At 56.4% G+C, this 19,659-nt stretch overlaps 1 protein-coding gene across 5 annotated transcripts in view; it reads left to right on the top strand.

Annotated features, from left to right (window-relative positions):
- Window positions 1-19,659, top strand: part of INPP5A (inositol polyphosphate-5-phosphatase A) — a 180,841-nt gene that overhangs the window by 62,743 nt on the left and 98,439 nt on the right. The gene's annotated exons all lie outside the window — the stretch shown is intronic.

Raw genomic sequence — 19,659 nt, 5'->3', positions numbered from 1 at the left:
ATGCGGGACACGTGGGCCACTGGGCAGCCCTGGGCTCCTGCCGTCCCTGCTGGCACTGGGGGGTGGCCACCTGTCAAGTCTGTTGGTCTGAGCTGCCCACGCCTGACCCCACCAGATGCTCAGGCCACTGGTGGGGATGGGGGTGGGGATGGGGGTGGGGTGCGGGTCCTGCTCCCGCTCTGGAGATGCAGCCGGATCCAGAGGGAAGAGTCCAGTGAGGTGTGTCTGCCTGGGCTATTTGGAGGCAGGCGGTGGTCTCGGCTGGGAGGGCAGGTGGGTCCCTGGGGAGCATCTGAGGCCCCAGAGGGTGGGGTTGGCAGGAGGCCGTGGTGGGGGGGGCTGTGGTAGTGAGTGGGGCTCGTTTCCCCATCACCTGGGGGTTCTGAGCTCTTCCTTCCCCACATTCTGCCCTGCCCAGGTGGAGAGTTGACCTCAGGGCCCCGGCCGAAGCCTGGCCTGGCAGAGCCGTTGCGTCAGCTCCAAGCAGGCAGCTGTCCGAGGGGGCAGGGCGAGACCACCTTCCTGGTCGAGGGCTCACCTCGGGGGCGCGGTCTGCCTCCAGCGGCTCCCTCTGCCTGTGGCCGTGGAGTGAGAGGCCCTGGTGTGTGGCCGGAGCCATCCGTCCAGCTCTGTCTGTTCCCTGGTCTGTGTTAGTTTCGGCCAGAACAGCTGTCATGTTTGTTCATTTGTTTTTCATTTTCATTGATTGATTGATTGATTGATTGATTGATTGATTGCTGTGTTGGGTCTTCATTGCTGCAGTGCCCGAGGAGCACAGGGTGTGAGATGTGGTGGGTAGCGGGCCTGGCTCTGGGCTGGGAGGAGTCTTGGCAGTGACGGCCTCAAGGATGCAAGTGGGAGGCCTGTTTGGGCGCTGGGCTGCCCTCGGTGAGAGGCCCCTGGGAGTGGTCACGGGGAGCCGGCGTGAGACGCCGACTTGACAGGCCCCAGACTGAAGGCGCGGGGCTCACATCCAGCCTTCCTTTTCCCTCCTGTTTTACTGATGACCTGGAGCCTCGGTGCAGTTAGGACAGTAAGTAGCCGGTGGTCTGGGGGTGAGTTCAGAGGGCGGCGGCTCCACTTTTTGTGAACTCTGACCCCCAGGAAACACAGACCTCCTCCTTTCTGAGCCTCCTGGCTGCACACTCAGCCGTGTCGGGCTGTTTCCGGAACCAGAGCCCGACCGGCGGGCAAGCAGCTTGGTGCTTCTCTCGAGGTCGGTGTGCAGGGCGCCTGCGTCCTTTCTGGAACACTCCGCCTTGGCAAAGGGAATAGAACGGAGGAGTGATGAGAGCTGCGGGACGTTCTTCCCGGTTTGCGAGCAGAAGCCTCTTCAGGGGAAGAACTTTCAGTGGCAATTCTTAAGAGTAAGGTTTTAACACAAGCCCCCCCTGCCTTTCTTGGGCCGACTTGGTCAGTGGAATGCTCAGCCCCCTGCCCGCAGCCCAGCAGCGGTGGGTCGAGAAGCCGAGCAGCCCCACCCAGAGCAAGGCCGGCGCTGGCCCAGGGCCCAGGGGGCAGGGCCTTGAGACACGGGGTGTTGCGTGGCTGTACTTTTTTAAAAAAATCCTAGAGTTTCTCTTATGCAGTTATGATATTTTTCAAAGTAGCTTTTTAATGACCTGCTTTTATAAACAGGAGAACTGAATACAACCTTCATGTTTTCTAGACCCCTTGGAATAATTTTTGCTTTTTTGTCAAACTTGGTCACCGTAGAAATGCAGGAGGCAGGAGGAAATACCGTTTGTGTTCCCACCCTCAGTTCTGATCTCAGATGTTCGTGTGCTCTGTGCCGAACATGGCCACGGCACCAGAGAGGGTGGTCAGCCTTCCAGAAGACGCAGAGCCTGGCCTCACACCTGCTGGCCTCCCCATGCTTCCCTGCGCTCTGTGCCCATCCCAGCTCTGACCTCTCCCCAGGCCTCAGACTCCTGGAACCATCGCCTCACCCACTTCCAGGCCAGCGGCAGCCTTGCCAGCCCCCTTCGTGGTCCCTCAGGAATCTCCCTCGGGGCCGCCACACACCCGTCCTTTCTCTGTGAGCAGCACAGTGCCCTGCCAATGGAGCCCAGGTCCTGCTGCCCTCCTGCTTCCTGTCTCCCGGGCTGAGGGCCCAGGGTCCACGCGGGGCCTCCAGGCGGCCCCACTCACCCCGCTGCCTCCTTCCGTCCCTGCTCTGTTCCCAGGCATGCCTGGGGTTTGGGCCTCTGCCCTTGCTCCCCCGCCCCACTCTCCTAGTCCTGTGGTTGCTGCCCCTCGGAGAGGCCCCTCCCGGTCACCCTCTTGGCCTCCCCCAACCTTATCTTGCTCTGTGGATTCATCACTATCTGAACTTGTATTCTGCAAATGCAGCCTCCACCTCTGCCGTGGCCTGGATGTTTGTGTCCCCTGCCCCCAAATTCATATGCTGAAGCCTCATCCCCAAGGTGATGGCATTCGAGGCGGGTCCTTTGTGAGGTGATTAGGTTGGGGGCCACCATGGGATAAGTGCCGGTATACAAAGAGGAAGAGACCATGGCTTGGGAGGTGCCAGCCACCGTGCAGGGTGCTGGGGGCCAGAGGGGAGTGGGCCAGACACCCCGCCCTCGGGAACTTCCACGGTGCTGCTGATGTACAGCCGGAAACAGCCCAGGGTGGCCTAGGGCCGCCCTGGGCTGGGCTGCAGGAACCTGCTCGCAGGGTCCTCAGGAAGGCCCTGGACGAGGCTGCAGCCAGGCCTGAGGACGGGCAGGCACAGCCATTCTGCCTCTGATGGTCACTAATCCTAGCGACTGCAGGCTGGGTTGGCGGGAGGTCGACTTCAACTTTCCAGTTTACAGAGGCGGCGCACTTGGGGCAGGGTGCGTCCTGCTGCTGCGTCCCTGGAGCCTGGAGCGTGTCTGCACGTGATGTGTCTCAGCTCTCAGCTGAACAGCAGTGAGGAAACAGCACAAAGCAGAGGAGGATACATGAGTGTCCCCACCCCCAGTCTGCCTCTGCTTGATGCCACACCCTCATGTCTAATGTCTGTGTGTCCTGGGGAAAAGGTACCTCCTTAGCCAGTCGCAGGTCAGCACACTTGGACAGCTTACTCTTTGTTTGGTAAACTGGGAAATCTTTCTATGTAGATTAATATACACTCTCTCTTTTAGTGGCTTCAGGGTATTTCATCAAATGGATGGATAGGCCATCATGTTTTAAAGTCATTTTTCTATCGATGGCCCTTAGCTTGTTTTAAGTTTATAGTGATGCTATAGATAAATTATAAAACAGGTATGATGCTGGTTCACATCCAAACATGAAAAATGAGCCAGTATTGATGATTTTTCATTGAGATAATAAATATTTGTTATTTACTAATGAGAGATCCAGTAAGATGTTGGAACTGGTTCAAAGAAGAATCCAAAGAGCAAACATGTGGGCTCTCCTGTCTGCGGCGCTGAGATGACTTTGCAGAAGGGATGCAGGACTGGCCAGGAATGAGCTGTGTGCCACCAGACACTGGTGTTCTTAAAAAAAATATATATATATATATATTTATTGATTGATTGATTGATTGCTATGTTGGGTCTTCGTTGCAGTGCGCGGGCTTCTCATTGCTGTGGCTTCTCTTGTTGCAGAGCACGGGCTATAGGCATGTGGGCTTTAGTAGTTGTGGCACGCGGGCTCAGTAGCTCTGCTCGCGGGATCTAGAGCGCAGGCTCAGTAGTTGTGGCGCACGGGCTTAGTTGCTCTGCGGCATGTGGGATCTTCCCGGACCAGAGCTCGAACCTGTGTCCCCTGCATTGGCAGGCGGATTCTTAACCACTGTGCCACCAGGGAAGCCCGACACTGGCGTTCTTGAGGTCAAGAATCTTTGCATCACTGCTGGTGTTTAGAATTCACAGAACTGTAAAACAGCTCAGAGATCATTAAAGACAGAGATAACCCGAACAGGGACAGGGCACCTCTAATCTTTTATGCCCATTTGAAGGTCTTTCACGATTTTCCCTGACAATAACTTAAAGAATAATGGGATGAGTAATATCTGCTTTCAGCTAACATGGAGAAACAGGTACCAAATGTATCCTCCTGCCTTAAACAAATTAAGACCAGAAAACATATATGAAACAGTAGTTTTCAGACCTCAAGCAGCAGGCAGGAGGACTGAGGGGATGAGAAGGGAGCCTGTACTCACCCCAGTTTACAGCCAGAGAGAACTTCCAGGCTAGTGTCCAGCAAGACAAAATTTACAATTTGATGGTTTACAACCAATAAAAAATGACCACGCAGGCAAAGAAGCAGGGAAATAGGACCCTTAAAGAGGAGAAAAGTCAGTCAACGGTATGGCTAGAGGTTTATCAGTTTTATTGACCTTGGAGAACCTGCTTTTGGTTTTATTGATCACGCCAATGTTGTTTTCTGTTTTCTCTTTCACTGATTTCTGCTCCTTATGTTTTCCTTTCTTTTCATCACTTTGGGTTTAATTTGTTCTTCTATATGTCGTTTCTGAAAGGAGAAGACAAGAGTGGCCAATTTTAGAAATTTGACATTGGGGAATCATCACTAAAAATCCTGCAGACAATAAAAAGATAGTAAGGGAAATATCATGAACAACTTTTTGCCAATAAATTTGGACACTTATATGAAAGGAAGATGTTTTTGGAAAAACAAAGGATCAGAGCTAAGTCAAGAAGAAATAAATGAGCTCTCTATTAAATTAAAATTCTGCTAAACACTTTCCTACAAAAAAAACTCTCTAGGACCAGATGGTTTCACTGACGAATTCTGTCAAACATTTAAGCAAGAAACAATAACAATTCTACAGAAACTTTTCAAGAAGACTAAAGCATGGGCGATGCTTCCTAACTCATCCTGTGATGCAAGCAGTGCCCTGACAGCAAGGGCAGACAAAGGCGCCACAGAATAAAGAGATAGATCCGTATCCCCCATGGAGTAAATGCCAAAATTCATGGAACTTTAGCAAATCGAATATATGAAACTATATATATATATAGATAGATAGATAGATAGATAGATAGATAGATAGATATAGATATAGATATAGATAGATACAAGTGACACAAGCATGCGTATAAACAGCAACATATCAAAAAGTTAATGCATTAGTACCAAGGAACACAAGCCTGGCGTTAACATACAAGATTAATAAATAAGATTACCCATGTCAACCGACTGAGGAAGACAAACCACATGATTATCTTGGTAGATGCACAAAAAGCATTTGCCAAAATTCTACAACCATCTCTCATGCAAACTCCCAGCAAACTAAGAATAGAGAGGAGCTTGCGCAGGAGCTTCTGTAAAGGGCACCACCAAGCCCACAGCTGATGCGATGCTGTTTTGCCTCGGGAGTGGGAGTAGAGTACGGATGCCTGGTTTCACCTCTCTGTTCAGTGTGGCAGTGAAGGTCCTAGCCAGCGCCGCCAGGCAAGGAAGGAAATAGAGCCACACAGATCTGAAAGGAGGAGGTTAGACCGTGTCTGGGCCGAAGGCATGACTGGAAATCATGAGGAATCCACAGAAACTTTACTATTACAAATATAAGTCAACTTATTTGGTTTGCAACATACAAGATCAATTTGAAAACATCTTTTCCTGTTAGATATGATCACGTACAGTAGCACCAAAATGAAATACTTGGATATAAAGCTAATGAAATATGTGAATGTCTGTACACTGAAAACATAAAACACTGATGAAAGAAATCAGGGAAGATACAAGGAAATGGAGAGGTGTACCATGTTCATGGACTGCAAGACTCAATTATGTTAACATGTTAACTCCACTAATTGATCCACTGGTTTTGCAGTTCCAATCAAAATCTCTGCAGGACATTTTGGTAGAAGACTGCAAGGTGATTCTAAAATGTAAAATGTGTATGGCAGAGCAAAGGAACTAGAATAGCCAAAACAGTGTTGGAAAAAAAACAGTTAAGTTTAAGGAGTCACACTTTCTGATTTCAAGACTTACTACAAAGCTACTGCAATCAAGACAGTGTGCTTTTGGGAAAAGGACAGAGATATGGATTAGTGGAACAGAAAAGAGATGCAGAAACAGACCCACAAACATGTCTAAGTGATTGACAAAGGCTAAAAAGGCTATTCATTAGATAAGGGACAGTCTTTTCAACAAATGGTGCTGGACCAATCAGACATCCATTTGCAAAAAAAATTTTTTTCCATACTTCGCACCATACACAAAAATTAAAATACGTTGTAGACTTAAATGTGAAAGTTAAAATTGTGAAATTTCTAGAAGAAAACTTAAGACAAAATTTTGTTGATGGAGCTTCCCTGGTGGTGCGGTGGTTGAGAGTCCGCCTGCCGATGCAGGGGACATGGGTTTGTGCCCCGGTCCGGGAGAATCCCACTTGCCGCGGAGCGGCTGGGCCCGTGAGCCATGGCCGCTGAGCCTGCGCATCCGGAGCCTGTGCTCCGCAACGGGAGAGGCCATGGCAGTGAGAGGCCCGCGTACGGAAAAAAAAAAAAAAAATCTGTGCATGGCAACTAGACTTGTGGTGGTGAGCACTCTGTAGTGTATACAGGTGTCAGATTACAATGCGGCACACCTGAAATGTACATTAAACAAACAGACATAAATTTAGCTCTAAGTCCCCCCTACCCCGTCCCCTCCCAAATCTTTATGAGCTTGGTTAGGCAACGATTTCTTAGATACAACACCAAAAGCACCAAGTCTTAAAAGGAAAATGCTGATAAATTAGAACTTTGCATAATTAGGAACTTTTGCTCTTTGTCAGACACTGTTAGAGGAATGAAAAGGCACCCCAGATGTGGGAGGATACTTGTAAGTCACATTTGATGAAGGGCTTGTATCCAGAAAGTGCAAGGCACTCTCAAAAGTCAATAATAAGAAAGCAGGGAACCCAGTTTACAAACGAGCAAAGGATTTGAATAGACACTTTACGGAAGAAGATACACAAATGGTAAACGTGTGAAAAGGTGCTCAACATCACTAGTCTTTCAGGAAATGCAAATTAAAACCACAGTGAGATATCAGTTCGTATGTGTCAGACTGGATACAATTAACAGAACCCTGACCACGTCCTGTGTTGACAAGGATGCAGCGCGTGCGGAGCCTACTGGCAGGATTGCAGGATAGCGAGGCCACCGTGGGAAAGCCTGTCTGTCCATTTCTGTGAAGTCAGCACATGCCCACCACGTGACCCGAGATTCCCACCCTGTTTACCCACCTGACGTGGACACGTATGTTTGCCCGAAACCTGAGGCGGTGTTTGCGCCGCTTTCCTTGTCGTCCTCTGCGAGCTAGACTCCGGCGCGTGCCCTGATCCGCTAATGTGGCTCGTGGGGACAGGAACGACACACTCCTACAGGAAGGACGGGGGCCTGGAGGAGGCGAGGCCGGGGGCAGGGCCCTGCTCGGATTCTGGGTGGCGCTGGGGGCGCAGGAAGTGCCAGTTCTCCCCCCGCCCCTGCTGTAGGCTCGGCCGCCGCGGGTCTGCAGCTGCCCCCCTCGCCCCGTGCCCGGCCTCACCCTATGCATCAGCGTTTGAGGTTCTTTACAGAGACACAGAGCTGGTGACAGGCTGCAGACGTCGCCCGCCCGTGCTGTGCCCGTGGACGCCGGCTCATCCTCACGGCGAGCGAGGCACAGCACGGCGGCTCCGGGGGACCCAGTGGTGCCCCAGCGGAGAATCCTCATTGGCCCTTGAAGAACCACTCGCTCGCTGGTGTCGGCGTGGCTGCATTTTTTGCCCCTGATACTGGGACGCAGGCCCACCCCCCTCGGAGCCCACTGACGTGGTGGCACCGGTGTGTCCAGGCTGCCCTTCTGGAAAGTGCTCTGACCCCTGACCCCGGGACCCCCTCTGAGGTGGACACTGGGGGGGCTCACGCCCACAGGGCCCCACAGCTCAGCGACTGGTCGGGTGTGATGGACTTTCAGTGATGGGGCAGCGGGTTCGTTGTGCTGCTCGCTGTAACGAGGCGAAGGCACCTGCGTTAAGTCCACACGCGTGGGAACAACGGGCCGCAGGACTCCAGGCGACCCGTGTGTCACGTTCCTCCGGCCCGTTTCCTTTAGTCGTAGCTGCCGCGTGGCGGGCGCTTGCGGCCTTTCACTCCTGCGACGGGCTCAGACTGCGAAACTCTGTTTCCCACATGAGGAAAGGAGGTTTGGTTCAGAGACCTGCCGGGTTGCATTAACAGGAGGGCGCCCGTCGCTGTGATTCCAAAGTCCCCTGAGCTGGGAGACGCGGTGCTGGGGGCGCGGGGGCCGCAGAGCAGGCAGAGGGAGGCGGCGGGGGCGGGGCGGGGGGTAGTTGGTGGGAGTCGGGGTAGTTGGTGGGAGTCAGGCCCCGGGTTGGAAGGGGGTCAGGTGGCCTCCCTGACCGAGGACAGAGGAGGAGGAGGCGAGGACACGGGGATTCTGAGGTGGGGAGGAGAGCGGGCGGGAAGAAGAGGTGGATGCAGGCCGGCCGGAGGGGCGGGGCCGGCCGGAGGGGCGGGGCCTGAGGACCTGGGGGGACTGGGCTCACTCGGGCACCCGGGACCCCAGCGCAGGGACCACGTGGCAACTGGGAGAGGCTTGGAGCCCCGGCAGGGAGAGCAGATGGGTGCAGGGCGGGGGGCCTGTGGGCCGGGACTCTGGAGGCCGCCTCCTCAGGGTTCAGGGTCCCTGTGGAATGGGGTCCCAGGGAAGAGACAGTCTTTAGGGGGCGGCTGGGGGCTGGGGGAAAGCCACTGTGATTAAAGGCCGGGGCGGGGGTGGGGGCTCATCTGGACTCTTTTAGACGGTGATCACAGTCCCCTGTGTGCTGCACATGGCTCCGAGGAACATGGGCCGGCTTCAGGAAGGAGGGTTCCAGAAGGGATTCCAAGGCATCTTGTGCTGTGCCCAGGAGTCTGTGGCCACCAGCTGCCCCTACGGTCAATGTGGAAAGCCGGGTGGGCGCGTGCGGGGCGGCCGGTGGCCTCGCGTGTCTGCCCAGCACCCGCTTTGGTCCTGCTTCCCTTGGTTGGGGAAGACTGCTTTTTAAATTAGAATCAATCCATTCATATACAACTCTGACGTCCCAAAGCAACAGGTTTTGTTAGGAGTCAACCAAGCTCCATATTTCTGCCTCTTTAAAAGGAGCAGTCTCGTGTCCAGGTGTCTGGATCTGGTGTAAAGCAGTGGCTTGCCCTGCCTGCTGGATGCTGCTTCAGCTGTGCAGTCGGCGGTCCAGCGTGCCTGTAGGTGCCACGGCCAGTGGCTGCACTAAGAAAGCCCCAGCCCTGCACTTTGGGCTGGACGGCCAGGCCCGCACGCACCCCAGGGACGCGGAGCGGCCCTCCTGCCTCACACGGGGCCAGGGAGACAACCTCGCTGATCGGACGGCCAGGCCCCCTGCCCGCTGGTGAGGTCACAGAAACTCGCGGTGTCCTGGGTGCTGGCCGGCGGCTGCTGTGGGGCCTGGGCTCTGGGACGGCGCCCCGTCAGGGCACCAGGAGCTGAGTCTGGGCCTCCTGGGGGCAGGCACCCAGCCTCCATCCACAGCCAGTCCCAGCGCAGCCCTGGGGCAGAGCGGGGGCAGTCTGGGTGTCCAGAGGACACCCCCGCCTGCCCAGGCCAAGGGTGGGCAGACGTTGTCCGCAGGGTGTTTTCAGGCGTAGTTGGTAAATAGCAGCCATCTTTCCTCTGGAGGAATTCCTTTGTCCCTTTTCGACTCCTTATCTTGGCTCTCCCGGCTTCCACTGGGTTGTTTGTAGGATGTAATTCCTTTTTAGGTCACTCAGATACTTCTCTTTGGAGAAAGCCTAACCAGGCCTGGCTGTTTCTATTTTTAGTGGGGGGGGGAGGGGAATGGCAGGGCTGCTCTCCTGGTTCTGGGAGCCGAGGGCCGCCCTCTCACTAGGCCACCTGCACAGCATGAGGAAGGGGCTGCTTTTTGGCCGCATGGTGTGTACTTTTTGTTTTTTTTTGATTTCCTAGGCTCTTCCTTGCCAAAATTTCTACTTCGCACTTTTCCAAAATATTTTTCTTGAGCCTCCCTATGAATGAACCCACCTATTTTTATCAGTTGCCTCCTTTTTCCCTAAAGTTCGCAGAAGCTCCATTTTCTGGTAAAGAATTTTGGCCGAGCACGTGTGCAGTTTGGGCAGTGACCTTGTCCCAGGTGGGCAGGGTGGGAGCCAAGCTAGAGCCCCGGTGGGCGGAGGCGCCAGACACCGACCCTCCCGGGGGCCTGGAGCCCTCTGCGCCGTCCAGTTCCCGCTTTCCTGAGTTCCTCCCAACCAGACGTGGCCCGAGCGAGCTGCCCGCACCTTGGAGGGACTTTCCTGTCCATCCTCAAGGCGTCCGTGCCGTCGGCCCCAAAGGGATCTCTGTCTGGGCTCATTCAGGTTCCAGAGCTCCTTCCCAGAGGCTGGGGAAGGCCAACCGCTCCATCCTCAGCTGCCCAGAGAGCTCTGGGCCGGAACTGGCGCGTGTGGGTCTGGGGCGGGAATGACTGCGCGGCCCCGGGGCCTGGGGATATATCCCCGCAGCCGGTCCCGGCACCGCAGCATTTGTGGTGGCGTCGAACTGACATGCCGTCTGGTGCTTGCTCTGTGTCTGGCCTGTGCATGGCGACTGTCCCAGGCAGGCGCCTAGGGACGTGGACGCTCAGAGAGCCCAGGGCAGCAGGCACGGGGGCTTATTCTGTGGCCCAGCGATGACCCTTCTTGGTGAGTGGGCCACGGAAGCAGGTGCGCCGTGCAGCTGCAGCCTGGACTGTTCCGTGCGGTCTGTTAGGGCAGCGTGCGCGCACGTGTGCACGTGTGTGTGTGTGTGTGCACGCGTGTGTGTGCTCCTGTGAGTGGGAGTTTCTGTTACTGGCCACGTACACACGTGTGGTTGTGTGTCTCCCTGACGAGTTCTGTCTGGTTACCACGCATGCTCTTCACCCCCTGGGGTCCCCTGCCGTCGCTGAGGAGGCCTCCCAGGCTTCGCGTGGGTCCTTCCACCCGTTCCCTTCCACGTGGGACCCCGCACGCCCTCGCCCGCAGAACCCTCCACGCTGTCCGTACGGGGGCCCCTGCAGCCCTACTGCTCAGCGTGGGCCCAGACCATCCACATTTAACGTGACCATTGATACAGTTGATTTGGGGTCAGCCGTTTAATTATCTGTTTCATGTTTGTACCTCCTGGTTTGTCCCTTTGTTTCTCCATTTCTGCTTTTTTTGGATTCTTTCTTTCTTTCTTTCTTTTTGCATTCTATTTAAATTTGCTTCTTGGCCTCTTGCCTTTTGTGAACTATTTTAACGTGGTTGCTGTAGGTTTCGATACACGGGCCAAAGGTTTCCCCTGCTTCTGGTGAGCGTTATGCTCCTTCACGTACGATCTATAAACGTTGGCATCGTATGGGATTCTGTGCCACGTGTGCTTTAGGTCCACACGCGTGGAGGGCTCCAGCAGGCGGTATCCTCATTGCTGCTTTAAGTAGGAGTCAGCACCACCTCCCCGCCCCCCAGCCCATCCCGCCTGCTGCCTGGTTTGGGATCAAGTTCCTGGGGGGCGGCCACGCCTACTCACACAGCATCTTGTCCACACCTGCCCAGTGGCGTTGCCGCGGAGACTGCTGGCCTGCAGAGCCTAGCGTTTTATCTGGCTCTTGAGGTTAACGTTTGCCCGGCCCTGTTCTAGTAGATCCCTCATGAAGGGCTCATGGGGACAGACCTGACCAGATTTTGTATGTGGAAAACTGTTTTTCTCTGGCTTTGATGTTTGAAGGACAGTTGGCTGATATGTATGTAATCCTTGCCTTACACTTTATCTCACTGAGGTTTTCAGTAAAGGTTGTTCTGCTGCTGCCTTGACTTGTATGTTGGTCCTGAAAGTTTGGTGAGGGTCTCATTGATTTTGTTTCCTGGGGACCTGGAGGATGGTGTCTTTACCTTTGAAATCTAGTAGTTTCACTAGGATATGTCCAGGAGTCAATTGCTTTGGGTTAGTTTTCTCAGGTGCTCAGTAAGCCCTTCCGTGTGTGAGTTCGGGTCTTTTCCTATTTTTGGAAAGTTTTCTTGGGTTATGATTTTAAGTATTAGTTCTGGTCCATGGTTTCGCTCTTCTTCTCTGGGGCCCGTGGTGGCAGATGTTCTTCTGTTGCCGCCTGTCGGCCCCGTTCACTCCTTTCTCCCCTGCTCTCTTCAGGACGCTGTTTTCACTTTCCTGCTGAAGTTTCCTTGAAGCTGATTCTCCCTTTGGGCACTTTGTAAGTTGCTCTTCTTCTCTGTGATGATTTTGTCTTTTTCTCCCATTTCTTTCCTGAGGCTAGTCAGCACTTTCCTTTCTCTCTTTTGGGTCCATTTCTAGTTTAGTTTTGTGTTTCTCATTCCAAGTGTTTTTTCATCACCTCGATGCTCGTTTGAGTGTGTTTAACTCTGTTTGCAATGTCGGCTTGTAATTCTGTGCTGCTTGGTGATTCTTTCTCAGGGGCGGAGGGCCTTTTCCTGGGGTGGGATGGGTACATTTTTGCCGACTTGTTCACAGCAGCTTTGTAGGGACTTGCACTTCCTCTGGCTTGTCCCCGTGGTGTCGGCATGGGTAGGATTCCTAGCTCCACGGCGCCCTCTTCTGTCCGTCCAGCGAAGTCCGGAGCGTGGGGGCCCCCCTGCCTGGCGTCGAGCCGTGAAGGGGCGGCCTCTCCTCTGTCTCAGGGTTTCTGTCTCCCCCTTTCTCCTCCGCTCCGTTTTCCGGTTGCCAAGACCACCTGCCCACTTGGCTGTCCCTTTTTCTCTCCAGAAGCAGAGTCTCACTAGCGCCTTGCAACCTGGTCCTGTGGGCCGGTGCTTCCGGGGATTTTCCCTCGAGGGTTTCTGGCCTCCAGCCCCTCCCGCGCCCGCAGGGCCTGGGGTGTGCAACTGCGCATTGTGGACTGGTCACCAGGCTGTGCATTAGATCCAGAACTTGTTATCTTATCACTTGAGGCTTGTGCCCTCTGACCTACATCCCCCATCCCCTCCTCCCGCCCCAGCCCTGGAAACTGCCTTTCTGTCCTCTGTTTCTCTGAGTTTGGCTTGTTTAGAGTCTACGTGTGAGTGAGGTCATACAGGGGGTCTCTCTGTGACGCGCTTCGCTAGGTGGGGTGCCCTCCAGGTCCTCCGTGTGGTCGCGACTGGCTGGGTAGCTGGGATGCTTTCCTAAGGAGATGCTTGCCCTCCTTGACTTCCTTCCCCAGAGGCGCAGATCCAGAGCCGGGGTGGGGGTGGGGGGCGGGGCAGGGTACATTCTTGCTTCCTTCTCTTTACCTACCAGTTTTCAAAAGAACATCCTGACTCCAAGGCGACTAACATGTGGGGCTTTTAGTATCGCTGTGAACTCGTGGATACAAATATATTGGTGTATGTGATTTTCAATCCAATTTACGCCCTAGTGGCCTGTCCTGGATGGAGTTGGAGCGTCAGTCACTGCTCTTAACGTGCAGGAAGGCATCCAGCTATCCCGGTGACACCGTCAGGCTCCTCCTTCCCCCTCGTGAAGCCCTGCGCTGCCCCGCGGGTGCTTTTGCTGCCAGAGGTGGGAGTGAGGCTCTTCTGAGTCTGCGCTTTCAGCAGGAGCTCCCCGTACTTGGCTGCAAGTTTATCTCCGGCTGCTCAGGGAAAGCCTGTGTGGATCTGTTCCGTCACCTTTGGTGGTAAATGAGACGTGCGACGTGTGGACGTAGAGAAATGGCAGCAGCGTGTCCCTCGGTGTACGCTGTTCGTTTCCATGATCATTCGTTACTTTTCTTCTGAAATGTTTCATGATAAGGATCTTGTCATTTTAATAGCTTCGTTTTCAAATGAGACGTGACTTTGGCCTCTTTATGTTACTTTTCGGCATGATTTCATCTAAACACCTCCTTTTGGCTTTTTTTTTTTTTTTTTTTTTTTGCGGTACACGGGTCTCTCACTGTTGTGGCCTCTCCCGCTGCAGAGCACAGGCTCCGGACACGCAGGTTCAGCAGCCATGGCTCACGGGCCCAGCCGCTCCATGGCATGTAGGATCTTCCAGGACCGGGGCACGAACCCATGTCCCCTGCATCGGCAGGCAGACTCTCAACCAGTGCGCCACCAGGGAAGCCCTCCTTTTGGCTTTTGAAACGTCCTCTCGTGCCCGCTGTGTGTGGAGGGGGCACCTGAGGCCACGCCAGCTGGAACCTGCGACCGGGCACGGCCGGGCCTGGCGAGCGGCCCTCGAGGTCGCCGACGTGTGCGGGGTCCCGGTAGGTGGCATGTGGGGCGATCTCTTAGCAGCCCTGAACTTGGGGCCTGTGTCCACGCCACTTGAGGTCACTGTGGTTCGACAGGGCTGCACTGCTCCCTGGAGCTTGGTTTTCCAGGGTTGCCGCTCCCTGCACCCCTTGGCCCCCTGCTCTCGTGGGGGGGAGCGAGGACCTCCCCTCCTCCACTGTGTCCCCATCGGGTTCCCTGCATCTGCCGCCCAGGGTCCGCTGGCAGGCGCTCCGCCAGGTGCGTCCATGTAATGCAGGTGGCTCAGGTTTCAGTGGACGGGACCTTTGTCAACAGCCGGGCGGAAGCACGTGCTGAGGCCTTCTGCACATGCTTCTCCACGCAGAGGGGAACCCAAGTAAGATACACACTCGCTGGGAAGTTCATAACTGTCGTGACGGTAACCGCCCATGATCGGACTTTTCACACGTGTGCGCTTAGGGCAGGTGTGCCTGTTGTCCCTAAAGGTGATGGTGCTCGGCCATCGGGAAGTGTCGTTTGGGTCATTGTGTAGAAGACGCTGAGTTTCAAGAGTTAAAATAATATCAGTCGTTTAATTTGGCTGTTGATTTAAACTGATGATCAATTGAAATTCAGTTTCAGGTGAATTTAATTTCACTATAATTTAAATTTGGAATTAAATTTAGTTTAATTGTGTTTAAATTTAAATCTAATTGTGATTACCAATTAAAATGTGTTGGATAGGGGTCGTCCTTCCCCAGAAAGTGGCTCAGTCGGGGACGGTGTTGTGGGCACACAGGGGCTTCACCTCTGCTGGGTGGGGCGCCCCAGCGCTGTCCGGGCAGAGCTGTGGTGCAGGGAGTCCAGCCAGAAAGTCTCCCTCCCACTGAGCTAGGACGGATGACTTGGTGTTTGGGTAAGACCGGAACGCAGTGGCGGGGACTGGAGGCAAGGGGTGGAGGGGCGGGAGCTGCCCGCACGGCTCCAGGCCAAGGACACGTGGGGACATGTGGACACGCGGACACGCGGCACTGGCTGTGTGCTGAGTCGCAGGCGCCAGCGCTGGGCAGGCCGGAAGCACCTGCGTGTCTGTGGCGCGTTCGCACTCAGCACCTCGGCTGGGCTGGAGCGCGGGCTTCTGAAGAGGGGCTCAGGCCAGGGGGGGTTGTCAAGAGAAGAGGGACAGCAGGTTCCTTGGTCCGTGAGCCCTTTGTCTGTGCCCAGGGCTTTGCTAACCGGTGGTCTCCAGAGACGAGGGCACCAAAGGGGGTCACAGATGTGTCCACCCTTCAGTCGTCCTTCAGCCTGGGACTCGGGAGACTGGAAGGTGGGTACGTGGTGCGGCGGGGGCTGCGGCAGAGGGGGCAGACGGCACCCCCCCAATGTGCGGTTGCGCGTGACCCATGCCGGGCTCTGTTGCTTGCAGAGTGCCAGCCAGTGCCACCTGTGCGTGGCTTCTGGGGGCGTCCTGTGACACAGTGTGTAGGCAGAAGTCCCCGGCGAGAGCTTTCTCGTCTAAATAAAGTAGGCAAGGCACTAGAAAAGAAGCCTTTTCCCCTTTTCCTTTAAGCTTATGCCCTTTCCACTTCTTCCTGCCTGGAATGTAGGCATGAGGCCTGGGGGCTTTGCAGCCATGTTGCAGTCACGAGGATGACAGCCAGTGCTTGCAGTGGCAGAGCAGACATGGTAGAAGCAGCTGGTTCCTGGATGCCGTCTGCGAGCAGGTGCACCATCTCTGCCTGCCAGCCCGGCCTCCTTATGCAAGCGGCTGGTTGTTGGTTTTCTGTTGTTGGCCAAGCACAATCCTAATGGAAACCTCGTAAGCCAGCTTTTCTGAGAATTTTGAAAAAAACTCATTTACCTGATCAGTTTATTTACTGATAAAGCTCAACTCTTCATTTTGACACTTTCCTCTGTGAGTTTATAGCACGAAGAAGTGCTCCTGGAGGGCTGTTCAGCACTACGTCTTTTCTTGGAGGTGGAGATGCAAGAGGCCCTGGAAGGAGCACAGTGGGGCAGGGGAGACACACGTGGAGATGAGCCTGGGGTCAGACGGACTTGGTGCGCAGATGTGCAGGCCGGGAAGGCGAGAGGCAGAGGAACCCCAGCTCTGCTCTTGCTCTGGGCGCTCCGTGGTGCAGGCCCTGGACCCCAGGCTCGCACGCCAGGGCGAGACGGAGCCGTGCATCCAGGAGCCGGCAGACCCGCCGGGTTGATGCTGTGTCACCTCTTCCCAGTTGTTAAAGGCAAAGCCCGAGTGGACGGGCTGGTCCTTCGGGAAGAACATTGGCAGTGCTGTAGGGAGACGCGCTCTGCGTGGGGTGACCTCGGACTGAGAGGAGTGGGCTGTCCGGCCCCGTAAGTGCCCGGGAAGCCCACAGCGTGCCCACTGGGGTGGTGCCTGCCCTGTGCGTCCCCTGGTGCCGCTGTAAGCTCAGGCACGGCCCCCCACGGGCGCGAGGTCCCAGCCCGCCCACCCCTGGGCTGGCGTTTGCTTCCTCAGCTGTGGCTGTGAAGGGGCTTCCCTGGCCCACAGCAGGGCCGGAGCCCCGGCAGCTCCTGGAGCGCCCACCTTGGTGGTACCGCCAGGCCCCTTCTCTCGCCGGTGCCCTGTCCCCCCGCCATCCGTACGCAGGCCTCGTCTCCTTTGCAGCTGAGGCTTGGGCGGGCAGGCGGGGGCTGCCCTGGGCCCCTGCTCCTCCAGGCCCTGTAGCTCAGGCAAGACCGCCATGGGTTTCAGGGATAAACCACTGCGGAGACGGCGCCACGTCCCAGGAAGGGGCCCCTCTGCTTTGTGCTGCCCGGGTGCTCTGGAGTCCGCAGGAGGGGCGTCCGCCCACTCCCAAGGAGCTGCTGTTTTTGGATTTCTCCATTTTCTGAGATTTGTGGGATCAGAGTCAAATGTCTGAGGAGTTTCATATGATTTAAAGAGTGAATTCTGTGCCATAAATGGCTATTTCAGTTTAAACCACAGCAGAGAGTCGTCTTACGAGGGAGACGTGTATGGGATTCGGGTGAAGGCAGGCAGGTGGGCAGGCCCTGCCCAGGCAGACCCGTGTGTCTGTGACTTAACGTGGCTGCACGTGGGCCCCTCGTCCTCGCTGTCCTAATTCATAATGGAAAGTCCTTGGAAAGCGGCTCCACTTGGCTTTTCCTGGGGACTTGGGTCGTGGTCCCAGCCACGATCTGGTGACCTGCAGTCTCGGTTACAAGAGGTGACAGAGTGAACTGCAGGAACCTGACTCGGGGCCCCGTCTTCACCCACAAAACCCAAGCGTCTCTGGCGCTTCCTTCTCCTTTTCCCGCCCCTGTTGTAGAGCTGGGCAAAGAACACGCTGCAGCATTCCAGGAACTGGTGTCACGAACCTTACAGTCACGGTCGTGACGATCTGCGTGTGTCAGAGCATCGCGTTCACTTTGTGTGACGTCACCAGCTTCCCAGGGAGGAACTGCTCCTGGGGGCATTCTGTGCCGCCTTTGTGAACGTCTGGTTTTATATGTTGCTCCAGGTACTGCAGAGGGTGAGTGACAGAGCGGCACACATCAGGGAGCCTGTGGTGGCTTCCGTGTGACCAGGCTGCTGTGTGCACCTGTGGGCGTGGCTGGCATTGTGCACACTCGACCTTGGGCCTGAGGGCAGATCGGTCTGGTGATCTGACCCAGGCTGGCCCGGAGCCTCTCCTGACTGGGGTCCCTTGTGCCCTTTGCATCCAGGCTTCAGGCCCGGAGACCATTCTGCAGTCTTTTCTGGTTGGTGAATGTGATTTGCTGCATGGACGCCCCTGGGATTCCTGAACTTTGTCTTGTGATCATTCCATGCCAGCAAGGGCTGCACGGGGAGCATCGTGTGTGAGGGCGCCTGCCAGGGGGCCGCCGGCGGGTGGCATCCAGCTTGTCTCGGAGTCTGTGTTTTAGAGCCTGCGCGGAGCAGGACTGAGCTCGCACGAGGCGAGCCGCCTGTTCCCCGCTCCCCCCGGGCAGGGCTGTGGCGCCGCCCGCTGGGGAAACGTCTGGGCCTGTTCTGGTCCCCGTCCCCGAGAGCCTGAGCCCTGAGGCTGGTGACCAGGGACAGAGAGAGTCCACGCCTGTGTTCAGTGGGAGGCGGAAGCACCCCGGTGGGCGCCCCGTAAACCCGCTTAAGCGGAGCATAGGGTGCGAGCCAGGGCAGGCCGCTCTACCCGCGGGTATCGCCTTTCCCGCGCGGCTGAAAAGTACACTTTCTGGTCTGAACTTTCCTCCTGTTTAAAAGAACCTCCCCGTCTTGGGGATTGTGTTTTGATGTCACAGCTGGAGCAGGACCAGGTCCAGTCACTCTCCCCGAGGCTGGATGTGCTGCCTGCTGTCTGCGGGTCAGGGGCAGCTACTGCTGGGCAGTGCTTCCTTCTGAGACTCGCAGAAGCGTGGCTCCCAGGGCCTGATGCCCTGCGTCCTCTGTCCCCGTGGCCGACTTTCCGGCGTGGCCTGGCTGAACCCTAGATGCAGCCGCTTCCCATCAGGGACCACACAGCCGTTGTTCCCAGAGCACCCATCTCCGCAAGGCCCGTTGGATGCAGCCCTCACCTGTCCACGTGCACTGACCTCTGGGCAGGACGCAGTGGTGGCCGAGGTCGGGTTCAGGCGCTGACACTGTGGCCTTAGGCGCGGATGGCCTTGTGTAGGGGACCTGCCTCTGGGATGGCGGGCTTGGGGAGGGACGAGGTAGTCCTGTGGGTTTTGGTGAGGACTTCAGAGCCGGCAGTGATGCCGTGTCAGCAGGTACCAGGGAGGGGGCGGAGAAGCGCAGAGCCTAGGAAGGGCGGGGGGGCGGGCGCAGGCGGGGACAGGCAGCCTCTCGGCCTCCAAGTGCCCTGCCTGGCCTCCTGGTATGTCTCCATCGCTGCCCTTGGCCGTCGGGTCCCAGCGGCCCCTCTCCACTCCCAGGAGCCCTTGCCCTTGCTGCTCCCCAGGCCGTGCTGACGCCCCCGGTGCACGTCCTGGCACGGCTGCCTCGTCACTGCTGTCCCTGGCGCCCCGGGAGGGCAGGGCTGTGGGTGCCTGGCCCCCTCGTGAGCACGTGTGGGTCGACACTTGCTCAGGTGACCTATGGGTTGCCCTGAGACGCCTAACGTGGCTTACTGCAGGGGTGAGATGCAGGTCTGTGCCACCGCCTGGGGGTGGCTGGGTCCGTGCTGGGTTGGATGTGGGCAGCGGGGGGCAGCTGGACGGTGCTCTCGGGACCATCCCTGTGAGCTTCCTGGAGGAGCCGCTGTGGGGTTCAGCGGCTGCAGCTTCGAGGACGACTCCAGGTCGAGTGGCCGAAGTGTGGGCAGGTTGGGCGCTCCCTCGGGGCCAGTTTAGTCGGAGCCCAGCGGGCAGGGGACCCTGGCGACCAGGGAGACGCGGCGGGCCTGGCCCTGTGGGCTGTGGTGGGCGGGCAGCGCTGAGAGGATGTGGGCCAAGCTGGCTCCGCTGCCCAGGGGCCGCGTGGCTGGACCGGGTCCCGCTGGTGGCCGCAGCCGTGTCCCCT

The sequence above is a fragment of the Mesoplodon densirostris genome, chromosome 1 (genome assembly GCF_025265405.1).
Source record: "Mesoplodon densirostris isolate mMesDen1 chromosome 1, mMesDen1 primary haplotype, whole genome shotgun sequence".
Classification (NCBI taxonomy): Eukaryota; Metazoa; Chordata; class Mammalia; order Artiodactyla; family Ziphiidae; genus Mesoplodon; species Mesoplodon densirostris.
Note: the sequence above shows the minus strand (reverse complement) of the source record. Positions and strands in the feature narration are given on the sequence as shown.